We start from the raw sequence: 15,000 nt of genomic DNA on the forward strand, positions 1-15,000 counted from the left end.
GAGATCCCCTCTCAAAAGTTTTAAAGCCTCTTTTTATATTTGAACATCAGATTTGAACATCCCTGATCCCTTTTGACTGTGACTGCTAATCAACACAAAAAAATAAAGCCTGTGAGATCTACCGAAGCTCTTTTGATAACCGTCAAAATATTTTGAATTTTGTTAAGTACAAAGTATTTAACTATAAATCTGTCTTGATAAAGAAGCGGTTAGCTTTGAAATTGACAAACATTCTAATTAAGTTATAATAAAATATTTATAGTGATTTTTAAAACAAAGTTAAATTCTAATTATATTTCCTTGCCTCTCCTGTAAAATTTCCTTTTATGCAATCAGGATTGTTCTGGATTCATTTTTTTATGTTTAAAAGCTCTAACTAACTTACTAACCAACCATCACGCCACTTCCCCACAGCGGTAGGCAGAGAAAATAGAACGCCATCCCAATATGTCTATGCGTACAATCATTGCCTCTTTCACATTCATGCATTCAACATACCCGCGGATTATTCCGACTTCCGACCCGACCACTTTTAAGTCACCTCATAGATCATTTCATTCGGCCATGTCGTATTTGATTGCACGTCATAAACAATTTTCTAATATTTGGACATCGCAACTTATACGAAGAAGAATATGCAGTGTAGATATTTACAGGGCTATGTGAACAAGGATTTGTACATATCCAAAATAATGTGAATATTTTTTTCAGAAAATTCAGAAAACTCAGTGAGGGCAAAGTATTGTATTTTTAATTAATGTATTACTTGTTAAATATTACCTTCTTTTAAATCTACTGTGACACGTGTTTCGATGCATTCCGCATCATTTTCAAACATCGTATTTGAAAATTATGCGAAATGCATTGAAACATGTGTCACAGTAGATTTTAAGAAAAAATGGTATTTACAAAGTAAATATACATTTATATACATTAATTAAAAATACACTTTACTACAAAGTGACTGCCGCATCAATTAATCAAATTATTGTATTTTTTTTTAATTATGTGTACGATGAACAGTAAATAAATTTAAGAATTCTTCTTCTTCATCTTCCTTCTCATAGATCCGAAGATCTGTCTGTTCCGTTTTCCGTCTCTTGTGATGTAGACTACCAGCTGTCACGCCATCACTTTGAAGGTCTTCCAGATTTTCTTCTGTCTGGATTCTCTTGAAGATCAATTCGAGTCAGACTATTTTCTTGATTTCTATTGACATGAGCATTCCAGAATCGTCTTCGCTGTCTTCCCCATCTGAATATATCCTACATACTATACATTTTTGAATTTCCGTGTTTCTTATTCGTTCTCTTAAAGTATTTCCGGTTATTCACCTGAATGTCGTCATTTCTGAAGTTTGTAGAAGAGATTTACTTGTCGCTGTATTATCTCTAGTCTCCTCCCCTTATTTGGTAATCGGTCTTACATGTCTTCTTTTTTTAAATTAAATACTTGACCCTTATAGGTACCACTTAATACCTTAGGTACACTGAATACCACTTAATGAGTTATAATTCATTACACATGACTAGTTTTGAAAACTACTGATGTTTTTATCTACAGGTGAATAGTAAAACTAACGTCTTATTTGATTCCAATTTATAGTCATAAAACTAGTGTAAAATATATAATTTATATTTAAAGCTTTGTGATTTTCCATTTTAAAATTTAAATTTAACATTGTTTTAAAATCTCTTTAAATATTATATCATGATTTAATTATAATTTCTACCGGTTTCAAAGCTTTTTAACTGGTTGACATTAGAATTAAGTTTTAATAAAATATTTATAGTGATTTTTAAAGAACGTAATAATTTTAATTAAGAAATTAAATGTTTTTTAAAAAAAATGTGTTTCTTGGATATGATTAAGATTTTCATTCTTTATTGACAAAATTCCTCGCTAGGGTTATTAGAAAAAAAAAACTTTTAAAAAAACAGCGACGGAATAATTAAACTTAATTAATGCCGTCCCTGAAAAAGGACGCGAATATTTTTAATTAAAACTGGTAGTTTCATACAACTCAAGTAATTCTCATTGCGTTCTCATTTTATGAATATTTGCCCGCTTTATGAACGTTGCCCGAGAACAAAAAACTGTTCCAATTAGAATTATTATTATCTTGTGAGATTGAGAACTTTATTTACATTCATTTTATCATAGTTTGGCTCTCAAAACTAATTGAATGGTGTTGCGTCTATATACTTGATAGCTATACGGACCAACGAGTCCATCCGTTGATTTGTTTATTATACAAATTTAAATGATTTTATTGAATATTCGCCATTGCCGACGTGTCATGTTTAAGCTAGACAAAATCTGGAAAGACCGGAGTATGAGTAACAACACTAATATAAAGCTTCTGTATGCTGCTGAAACATGGACCATAAAAATAGCAGGATGGAAAAATTGATGCATTCAAAATGTGTGTTGGATTCTTAAACACAAACTAGTCTATTTATCAGGAATTACACTTGGATGGCTTGACTCTGGCCAGTGTCTGTACACAACAGATTCTTCAGTTCTTTGGACACGTTGCGCGTAGCATTCAGGATAGCCTGTAATAAATGATTGTGATTAGCATCCTGGAAGGGAAGAAAGGGAGAGGAAGCTCTTCCATACTATGAACCAATCAAGTTAAGGCAGCAGCAGACACCTCGGTGGTTGGAGCGCTACCTGCAGCGCAGACAAGGGATAAATGGAGAAGGGTCGTTGCTTCCACAAGACTAACAACCCTCAGTAATGAGAAGTAAGACGGAAAAGAAGAGCTACTGCTATGTTGAATAATATCACCCGGATATTGGTCTGTTCCATATGTTTGAAGGAGTATTCCGAAGCGGAATTCTTCTATATCTTTAACAAGAGTCTTTTTGCTTACTTTTTAATTTTATATTTTTATGTAACGCCTCAAGTATTAGTTTGTAATGTATATAATAATTATTGAAAAAATTTAAAAGAATTGAATTTAATTTAATTGAATTGAAGAAGTAATTGTTTTATTAAGATTTTAAAACTGAGGGAAAAAATAAAGAGCAATTCAAAATTTATTAAAATAAAACAAATACTCTTTTACCCACACAATATTGGGATCTTTTAGCTATACACTTCTTACTGAGTCCAATTTCACGGTATCCGCTCAACAATGCCACAGCCGTATTTACGCTGAACGAAGTGAGATTAGGAGTTTATGTATTTATCTTAGCGAGACCAAAGGCTAATTGTTTGTAGTCTTTGAGACGAAAGGCGATTCTGGAAAGTTCCATCTTCAGCAGCGATAGAGAGCGAATCACCTAACTAAAGATTGAAGTGTAAGAATATAGACGACAACGTTAGAATCCCAAAAAAACATTATATGAAATATATGAATTACAAAAAATTATTAGCTTGGTTGTCAATCATGTGTAGAATAGTGAATGTTACACGCGTGTAAAGAGGTCATTTAATTTACAACATTTTGAGTGTGTCCAAATACTTGTTCACAAAATCTGGATTATCTCCAATTACAGGAGTTATTTTCATATTATTTTTTGACATCTCATCAAAGATGAAGAAGAATATGGAAGTCTGTTCCATATTCTTCTTCATCTTTGATGAGATGTCAAAAAATAATATGAAAATAACTCCTGTAATTGGAGATAATCCAGATTTTGTGAACAAGTATTTGGACACACTCAAAATGTTGTAAATAAATTATCTGGTCAAATTATAAGCTTAATAATAAAAATGAAAATGGTATTTTCTGGCGTTTCTCATGTGCGTGATTATAATCCAGGATTCGGATCTCACATACTCATAAGAGTTTCTGCTTAATAAAAAAGCTTCTTTACATCTCACCAATAGATGTCTCTAGTGAAGTTCTAATGATTCGAGAACAAAGTTTCTAAATTGGTTCATATATATAGAACTTCCAAAAATTTGAGTAGTGTGGTTGTCAATAATGGGTAGAATTGGTGAATGTTACACGTGTGTAAAGTGATCACTTAAACCAGCCTATGACGGTCGTAAGCCCCGTAAATGCCCAGACTTCCATATTCTTCTTCATCTTTGATGAGATGTCAAAAAATAATAGGTCATTTAATGTTTCTTAAACGTTAATGTGTTTAATGTTTTAGAATTTAATAAACCCTGATGATGACAAGGTTCTTGTCAAAGCCGGTAGGTTAAAGTGTACTTATAATAAAAAAGTGGTTAAAACAAAGTTTTTGAATTTTACAAAGAGATCATTTATACCAGACGTTAAGAGGTCATAAGCCTTGTAAACAAACAGACTTTTAAATTATTTTTCATGTATGCTGAGATGTCAAAATGTAATAAAGAACTCCCTTGTGGAGAAAAGGATATATGAATGAGAATAGATTGAGTGAATAAAGGATAGTAAAATAAATTTAAAAGGAGTAAGTAATTACAAATTGAAGCAGAAAAAGACCGAAAAAAAACATCATCGAATATGTTTAGTACCTATTTAAAATGTTTGTTATTAGTCATTTTTTTTCACCAGCGCCTGCAGATCTCCTCCTCTTTCGGCAACGTAAAAAACACAGCTAAGCCTGTATACAAAAGCCAAATTGATCTTTTTGGTTTACAGCATGTTGAGTTTATTTTTTTTTATTTAATTCAAGATTGCAAACAAATAAAAAGAGCCTTTGCTTAATACAAGCTCTCCCTATTCCAATATAGATGGCTGTTGTGAACTTACATGTACTGTGTCACGAGTTTGATCAATATATAATAATAAGAGTTCCTAATATTGAGTAGTGTGGTTGTTAATCATGGGTAGAATAATTAAATGTTACAAGTGTAAACATTGTTTAAAGTGATCACTTTACCATGCCTATGACGGACATAAGCCCTGTAAATGCCCAGACTTCCATATTCTTCTTCATCTGTGAAGAGATATTGAAAATGATTATTTTGCATCCAATATTTATATTTTTTAATTTTTACATGCAATGATTCATGTATAGACTATTATTTATCTTTATTTTTTAACATGTTCAACAGAACCAATCACTTATCCTGACGAAAAGATGGGTACGTCTTGAAACCGGTAGACATGAAAATCTCGGCGAGTGGTTATAAACTAATATTACTAACATTTATGTAAAAAAAAATATAAAAATGAATGCAAGTTTTGTAAGTATTGTGAACACAAAATAAATGCTTTAAATATTAATAATGTTGACAATACGATCCAATTACTCATTAAGTTATTGAAAGCATAAAATTAAACAACAACATAAAACAAAATAGTTTAGTACGGTGAGCGGAAGTTCTGAAAATTTAAATATACGCTTTAGGTGAAATGCGATGTAAATGTCGTGACGTATTAATCACGCCGTTCAAGTACGTCCGTTACATTTTCTGCAAACCCATCATGTGCAGGGTAATGAAAAAATGTTGTTTTTCTTAAAAGTCGGGTAAAATTGCTCAAAATAAAACAACCCGACACGTTAACGTCTGCGCGAAAGTGACACCCCTTCCAACTTAATAATAAACGTCGGGATAGGGCTGAAGTGAGGCGTTCTCCATGCCAAACTAGGTATTTTTGGAGCTGAAAAGATTTACAATATTAGTTTTAACCGTATCCAGACAATTTCTACTTTATCACGTGTCATGACCTTTTGTGGAATATTTAAGGTCAATATTTAATTTCAGAATCAGTATTCGTTTAAGATACTTGATTATTTACGTTGTAGATGAAATTTTAATATAAACACATTTAAACATCGAAAAAGGAAACATTTCCGTAAGACTAATTTTTAGTTTATTAACCTGTCTGGGTGTGAGTTTCTCCGGACAAAACTGTATCTGAGGAGTGAATTTGTTTTTGTTTTTTTTTTTTACTTTTAAACTTTTATATTATAGTCGATGCTATAAGCAACATGTTTTCTTGAATAAACAAAGATATTTACCCCAGTAAACATGATTTATATCAAAATTATCGAAATATCGATAAATCATGTTTTTAACATGTTTTGAAATAAATCGTGTCATAAATCATATTTTGTATCGGCCGTACATGTACGTCCAAACTCCTTTGAGAAAAGTTTGGTATGGCCGTACATGTACGGCCATACTCCCGGACAGGATAATGTTGAAACGACTAGGTTTTAAAACTACAAATGATATCATCAACAGTTGAAAATATGGACTGATTTTGAGAATCTTCCATTAATAAACTTAAAAAGTGGTATTCTAAGTGTTTTCACTAATTTTTAGTTTTTAATTAATTTTAACTATTTTTCCTGTCACTCATTACCTTGTGACGAATATTATTTGTCATTACTTAGTCACAGAATCAGTATAAGTGTCACAGGCTTGATTTTTTACCCTGTAGGTAATATTTTGATAAAAAAAAACACATGTTTGTAAAACGGACCGCTTTACGAGTTTATTTATGTAAACATGACTTGTTTCGAGAACTACAAATATTCTACAAACTGGTGACTTTAACATCTTAAATTCCCAAAAATAGTCGTGTTTACGTTAATGAACTAAAAGAATGATCTTTTACAATTGTTTTATTTTTAAATTTGAATCGTCATGTTTTTCTACTAAGTTAATGACAAATTAATAAATAATACAATAAATAGACACACATATATACATTTATGCATAAAAAAACTATATCGCTCCATTACAAATTGTTAATGCCTGCAATTCCCAGCAAAAAATCAAACCGAAATACGATAACACCGCTAACTTTTGGCGTTCACTTAACTACGCCTCCCCCATAGGTTTTCTAATGGCGGTTTAATATAAATCTCTGGGAATCTCATCAATTTCTCCTTTGGCCGAGTCAGACGAGTATGGCCAATGGTAAGGGTTGTAATTCAATTTTCCCGTAATTAGCAGTGAGGCTAGTGGTAGTAGTTCCGCCATCTTGGCACACCAACAGAACGGGGATGGAGCTTTAATAGAATTGCTCTCATTCGCAAGCCTTCCCATGTGAATGGATCAAAAGCTACTTTGATTCCATTCACCCAGCTATAAATCGCAATCAGATTGAAAAACATGCTTTTTCTAAAGGGGTTTTTTAACGTTAATACTTATATTTAATATATTGATAACTTTATGGTATGGTAGTAAAACACTCTCTTTATCATCCATTGTTCACTTTGTGTAGATAATTTGGTCTTTGTTTAGATAATCCAGAAAAATTAAAAATAAGTAAAACGATCAATAAAAACTTACCCTTGATAAATACCCAACTAATTTTAATGTTTTGAATATTGAAAACATTAACTTTGTGGATCATATTGATATATTATTTTGAGAAATAAAAAGACTTTTTATTTAAGTCTTTTTATTTCTCAAAATAATAAAACTAAATTTGACTTTGAATCCTCTTTTAAAAATAATCCCATTCTGATTAATTGATCTTCTTTTTTTCTATTAAAATTTTATTTTTATACAAATGTCAAATCGTAAAAATTTTGTTTGATGACCTGATGTTGGAATGATTTTCATAAACCGTTAGTCACGAATAAGTGTTTAGAAAAGTGGTATTACACAAACTGAACAATGGATGATACAGAGAGTGTTTTTTTAATTTATTTATAAAACAATTTATATTCATATCTCGTTTTTTTTATTTGGGAATTTTTCAGAATAGTAACGTAAATCAAGTGATTTACATACAAAAATGAGTTACAAAAAATAAGTACTTGTACTTTTCCAATTACAAAATCCCACATTTGTAAATTTATGAAAATACCTTGAAGAGGAACGGGAGGGATGAAAAGGGGGAAAAAATAAAGATCAAAGCTCAAGTCAAAGGCAAATTGTGTGAAACTAAGGGCACACCACGATAAAAATGTCGAGATACAATGAGTTACAATGAAGGCGATCTCAGCGCCGAAAATGACGAGTATAACATATCAGAATTCTTATATTTATTTTCTTTGATTTGTTCGGGAATTGTACAACTTTACATTAAAAAAAATTAATAATGAAATATAGTTACTTTAACAATATTAAGCATTACATTACATTAACTAAAATAGTTACATTAATAAAAATAAAGCCAATTAAACAATTTCACATTTATGTAATATTAACTATTAAAACATTAAGAGATAAAAAAAAGTATACAATAAAAAGTGAGAGTGTGGGGAAGGGAGTAAAAGGGTAAGGGTATGGTATAAAAAATAGAATTCGCAGGAAGAAAAAGGGAAGGAGAGGAATTAATGAGAGTGAATAAAGAATTTTTTTTCTACTTTTATTATTTATTTATTATTTTTATATTTATCAAATTACATGAACGATAAAAATAGGAAGTTTGTTTAGAATCTGTTCTACTCATGGGAAGCGCTAAGGTATCAGTTGCCCTGATGATCCGACTGGGAACTCTTAATGTAGGAATATATAAATAATAGGAAAGCATATATCAATATAGATAAAGAAAAATATAGAAGTCTTGACTTATGACGTGTTAAAACCTGGTTGAATTGATCACTTTATATACGTGTTACATTCACCATCCTACCCATGATTGACAACCACACTACTCAATTTTTTGGAACTCATACATATTTCATATTATTTTCAGATCATTTCATGTTTAAATACATCGCAATATCAATCCTTTCGACCTATGGAATCAGATATGGATGGATTTTACTATGAATCGCTAGATTATTTAGCAAAATATTATTTGAATATTACAAGTTTTAAATGTTTTACAACAAAAAAATGCATAATTTTTGTAAGAATATATTTGAAAAAATAAACACTCGTTTTATATTACTAAACGGTTTTATTTCATTTTACGCTCTAGTTTCGATAATTACAGAATTTTTCATCGACAGGTGATTGATTACACACGTTTTTGAAATCACTTGTCGATGAAATCATCTATAGTTTTCAAAACGAGTCGTGTAAAATGAAATAAAACTCAATACGTTTTTTAGAACAATTGTTTCATTATTAAATAATGAACATGTCATTCCAGAAAGAAAAAAGTTAAGCAAATAAAAGTAGTATTAATTTAAATATTATTTTAAAGAATGTCAATCAAAATTTATCGAAACATTGTTAAGGGGGAATTTTCAATTCCCCTCTTAAACCAGGTAGGGTAGGATAAAACAAAATGATGTTAAAAACGGAAAAAAACTAAATTTATTACAATTTTAAAGCACTTTTCAGATTAAGAGTTCTATGGATTAAATCATTTTATTAGGAATTAACACCCCATAATCGAAAAGTCTGATTACTTTTCTAATTAAAGGCAGCTGCCCGCTGTACAGTTTAACCGTCGGGAAAATTGCTAAACTGGATTTGAAAAGGGATACATTGAGATGAAAAAATATTGAAGGACATCAAATTAATGAAAACATTTTAAAATAAGGGACATTTCCTATTGGTTTACCAATAATGGGAGAGGAAAATGAACTTTATAATTAAAAACTGATAGAAATAAAGCTTTGATCATTTTAGGACGTTGAATTTACTAATTAAAAGGGATTTTAAAAATTAATTTAATATTAACTAACTAACTCACCATCACGCCGCTTCACCGCAGGGGTAAGCAGAGAGAAAAGAACGCCACACCACTCTGTCTTTGCAAACATTCTTCGCCTCTTCCACGTTCATGCATCTCCTCATACATTCCCGCCGATTGTTTCGACTCCTAACCTGACCGCTCTCAAGTATTTGGCATACCTGATCGTGCCAAGTTTTTATCGGTCTTCCTCTGCTCCTTTTTCCAATTACATTCACCTCATAAATTTGATTTACCGTTCTTTCCTCCTTTCCTTAAGAAATTAAATATTAATAAATAAAATTTATTAGTGCATATATAAAGTATATAATTAATTAATCTAAATGTTTAATGATGCTCTTTAAAGTAACTCTTAAGGTGTCCCTCTGCATAGTGTAATGATCAGGACGCTTGGCTACCGTACTTGGGGTCCCAGGTTTGATTCCCATGGGAGGTTAAGTAAATATGTGATTTATTTACTTAAAAAAAAACTAACTAACCATCACGCCGCTCCCCCGCAGGGGTAGGCAGAGAGAATCGAACGCCACACCACTCTGTTTTTGCAAACATTCTTTGCCTCTCCTACATTCATTCATTCTGGTATCTGAAGCGGAGGGCTGGTCACCTTTCTTTCGTGTGTTGACAATCAAGATAACACTGTATTTATATGATCCAGTGCCCTATGCACCATTAGGGTGCAAATAAAGATATTGTGAGAAAATAATAAAAATATTTTTTAACATTTTAAGTACCTACTATTTAAATGCATCATTTCATAACCATTCTTACCTAGACTCGAATGATTTCACACTTGTATATGGTAATGAGTTAAGTTGTAATAATAGGGTGTATTTAATTCATCTGGGCTTTCCCCTACGATTTAGAACTGAAAAGTTTTCAGACAACCCTCATCCCTTCACTGTCACCGTCAACTTTCGTTTGTACCCTTATCAGGTCAGCTGTTTCCGTCAGCATCCCTTATCATATCTAACGATTAAAATGATTAAAATTTACATCATGTATCTTGTATTAATTTTATTTTAACTGTTCTATGTTATATCTTGACGTATGGTGAAAAATTTTAAGTTTTCCTCGGTCTTTCTCTGCGTCTATGTCCTTATAAATTCGTCTAATATTTTTTTTACTGTTTTTCTTAAAATTGTTAAAGTGAGTGTTACTTACATCAATTATAAGGTATTGGAAGGGCAATCGAGATGGCATGAACATACATGACATAGAGAACCTGAACATATTTAAAATCAGGCGATCGCCATGGATCGTCCCAGAAAAACATCTAGAGGAAGGCCAAAAAAAATTATGGATACTACAGAAAGATAACATGATTCGAAGGCATGGCCTAGGTAACGTTGTATATGATAGAAGGACGTACAACCTGAGGACGAAGAGAGCTGACACAAAAAGTTTACAAAGACGATAAGTTGGAATGAAGCCAGAAAGAAGAAGAGATCTCCGGTCGTTTCCCTAATTTTTGAAGATCGCGACCCTTCTGCTGGCTTTCTCAGAACCCGGGGACAACACTTCCCAATTATTCCCTGCATTGTCCAGCTTTTAGAGCTCCCGCTACGGAGAGGCTTATGGTCGGGTTGGAGGTCTTATTCTAGCTCTCTGACCCTCTAGGCCTTTGGTTATGCCTTTCCAGGATTTTCTAGTGGTCTACGAGCAATATAGCCGAAAAACATGAGAACTCGTCTTTGGCAAAATATCGAAACACGATCCGTGATTCTTATCTGCTGCAAGATCGATGCGTTTGATCACTTTACTGTCCATGGAATTGCCAAACTTTTCCTTCAGCACTACATCTCAAATGCGTCTAGTTTTAGAGATATCACAGAAAACTATAATATAATATACAAGATCTATGCTCGCCCAAGTTCTCTGTACATCTGGGCTAATCCAATTTCCTTAGTAAAACAATCCCATTGGAAACCGAGAAGCAAGAATAGCAAAACTCGTTAAACTTGTTGAAGCAACTCCACATTTTGCCGAAACTTCGAATAGGTATCTTTTTCAGAATTTACACATTCGATATTCCATCACACGTGTCGGGAATCTTGTGTACCATAAGTTATATGGGAAAATGTACGAATAATCTTTTGTTATCTCGAAAGTTCAAATTGTATTATCGATCAGAACTACTTTTTGGATGTGTGTTTTAGTATTGGGGAATAAATTTCATGTGAAACTTTATCTTTTGTATAAAAAATTGTGCACTTTAAAAAATAAGTTTGTTACATAAAATATACACATTTTTACTGAGATTTTTGTTTACCGGCTTCGAGACCTACCTTTCTCTTCATCAGGACACCAGCATGCAAATGATACTACACGTCACTACCATAGCATTATTCATACACATACAACTATACAAAATTTTAATCACATGCGTTTTTAGTCGGCCCATGGACCAAAATGCACTAACGTTTGTAAAACAACATGCACTAAAGTCCGAAATCTGACATGCACTGCATGCTAACATTTTTTTATACTAACCACAAATTAAATACATAAATAAATAAAAAATATACTTACACATTATTTCAATATATAGCCTAATAAAATAGAGACGTAAATTTTCAAAAAAAATTGAAAAAAAAACATTTACTTACATTTTCATTTTTATAAAAATATTGATGTGAAAAATGCATAAATTCTTTGGTCACAGCATTGGTGTATTAAAAGACTGTATGCTGTTTTTCAGGTTTCATTAATTTTGAGTACCTAGCACACGTAACGCACAGGAGAAATCGTTCATATGAAAAATTAATAAATTCTCCAGTCAAAATTGATGAAAATCACAGCATTGGTGTATTGAAAGACTGCTTGTTTTTTATTTTTTATTTTCATGTTAAAATTCAGTCATTTTGCGTAGCGAACGTAACGCACTGGAAAAATCATTAATGTGGAAAATGAATAAATTCTGTGGTCAAAATTGATGAAAATCACATTTCACCCCAACGATGCCTTGAAGGACCCTCAATTTGTCATACAACCTCGCCGGCCGACACAATTTCGTGTCAAGTGAAAAATTATGACCACCTCGTAAAAAGGATTATATTAACGACCTTGTCAGTGTGATGAACGTCAAACTCTCTCATATGAAATATAACTTGGAAAACTGAAACTTTTCATATAATTTATTTGTTTGGGATTAACTTTGTGGAATAGTATGATAAATATTTCAAAACGTAGACTAAAAAAACTAACTAACCATCATGCCGCTGCCGTAGGCAGAGAGAACAGAACGCCACACCACTCTGTCTTTGCAAACATTCTACGCCTCTTCCACGCTCATGCATCTCCTCATACATACCCGCCGATTATTACGACTCCTAACCTAACCACTTTCAAGTGTTTGATATACCTGATGATGACAAGTTTTCCTCGGTCTTCTTCTGCTCCTTTTTCTAACTTCTTTCACCTTATAATTTTTTTTACCTTTCTTCCTTCACTCATTCGTTACACGTGACCAAACTATCTCAATACGACTTTTTGATTGTTTTCGATTATACTTATCTCAGCCTTATGTCACCATTCGACAACATCTATCATACATTCATCTGAGGGATCGCATTTGAACCGTATTCAGTCTGATTTCATCTTTATCATTTTGTTTTTAATGGTATTAAAAAGTACAAACAAGTAACGTAATAAACACTTCATAGAGCATAGGGCACTGCGTCATATATAAGCAAGGTTATCTTGATCGTTTACACATGAAGCAAAGGTGATCAGCCCTCCGCTTCAGGTACCAGTCCAGGGTAAATTGAATATATATTAGAGTGAAAAAATCACTTATATTGATTTGATCCCCCCCTGGGTATTGAACCTGGGACCTCCAGAAGGGTAGCCGAGCGTGCTGACCATTACACTGCGGAGGCTGCCATATACAAGAAGTGTGCTTATTTTTTCATGAATAAAATAGACAACATTTTGACTGTGTCCAAATACTTGTTCACAAAATCTGGATTATCTCCGATTACAGGAGTTATTTTCATATTATTTTTTGACATCTCATCAAAGATGAAGAAGAATATGTAAGTCTGGGCATTTACGGGGCTGACGACCGTCATAGGCTGGTTTAAGTGATCACTTTACACACGTGTAACATTCACCAATTCTACCCATTATTGACAACCACACTACTCAAATTCTTGGACGTTCTATATGTATGAACCAATTTAGAAACCTGGTTCTTGAATCACTAAATGCCCAGACTTCCATATTCTTCTTCATCTTTGATGAGATGTCAAAAAATAAATTAAATAGACAGTGATGATTTTCTCAAATTATTTTATCTTAAATACAGAACAAGATTTTGCTAAAAACTTTGTTAAATTTTGGAGGAGAAAATGCCTAAAGCTTGATGTGATCATTTTATAAGATGATAAATTATCCCAGTATTTTAATGACGAGTGACAGTAACCCCATAAAGAATCGTGCTGTAATAATAAAATCTTGGATTTCATTTGGAAAAATGTATTCATAATTTATTAAGTTGTTAAGTAAGGTTTTTTCTTTTGATTTCGATAAAAATTTTGTATTGGAATAATTGTAGATTTTTCTATCTAACATAAAATGGTTGTTCATTTAGAAACATGGAAAAGTTGAAATGTAAGTGAGCTTACAACCTGTCATTAACTGGTAAAAATATATTTTTTTTTCTTTTAAACCACTTTTACTTTATTTTTTAACATCTCATCAAAGATGAAGAAGAATATGGAAGTCTGGGCATTTACCGTCATAGGCTGGTTTAAGTGATCACTTTACACACGTGTAACATTCACCAATTCTACCCATTATTGACAACCACACTACTCAAATTCTCGGAAGTTCTATGTATATATATGAACCAATTTAGAAACCTTGTTCTTGAATCACTAGAACTTCACTAGAGACATCTATTGGTGAGATGTTAAGAAGCTTTTTAGTTAGCAGAAACTCTTATATTAGTATGTGAGGTCCGAATCCTGGATTACAATCACACACATGAGAAACGCCAGAAAATACCATTTTCATTTTTATTTTTAAGCTTTTAATTTGACCAGATAATTTATTTACAACATTTTGAGTGTGTCCAAATACTTGTTCACAAAATTTGTGAACAAGTATTTAGACACACTCAAAATGTTACACTTTTACTTTAGTCAACTCTGAATGACAACTTGTGAGCTACTCATTCATAATTAAGAGCAATAATAAATAAATAAGAGGAATAAAACAACATTAAGAGTTTTTTTTAATCATATTTTCATATGGTGTACGGAGTGCGTGGAATTTTTCGGTAAGGAAAGGGTAATTAACTATGAGTATTTCAATGTTTTAGAATTTAGTACATAACTCCCTGATGATGACAAGATTCTTGTCGAAACCGGTTGGATTGGAGTACCAATAAAAAGTGGTTAAAGGTTAAAATAACGTTGTTTTATTTTATAAAGCTTAAAAAATGTGCCACAAAGTATCTGCAAAAAAATTCAAGAAATGATATGTGATACATGTAT

General features: G+C 32.0%; 1 protein-coding gene across 1 annotated transcript in view; it reads left to right on the top strand.

Moving 5' to 3' along the window:
* Window positions 1-15,000, top strand: part of LOC148309260 (potassium voltage-gated channel protein Shaw-like) — a 213,987-nt gene that overhangs the window by 105,412 nt on the left and 93,575 nt on the right. The window lies entirely within an intron of this gene.

This window comes from Brachycentrus maculatus, unplaced genomic scaffold, assembly GCF_059751285.1.
Source record: "Brachycentrus maculatus isolate JH-2025_06_01 unplaced genomic scaffold, ASM5975128v1 h1tg000134l, whole genome shotgun sequence".
Classification (NCBI taxonomy): Eukaryota; Metazoa; Arthropoda; class Insecta; order Trichoptera; family Brachycentridae; genus Brachycentrus; species Brachycentrus maculatus.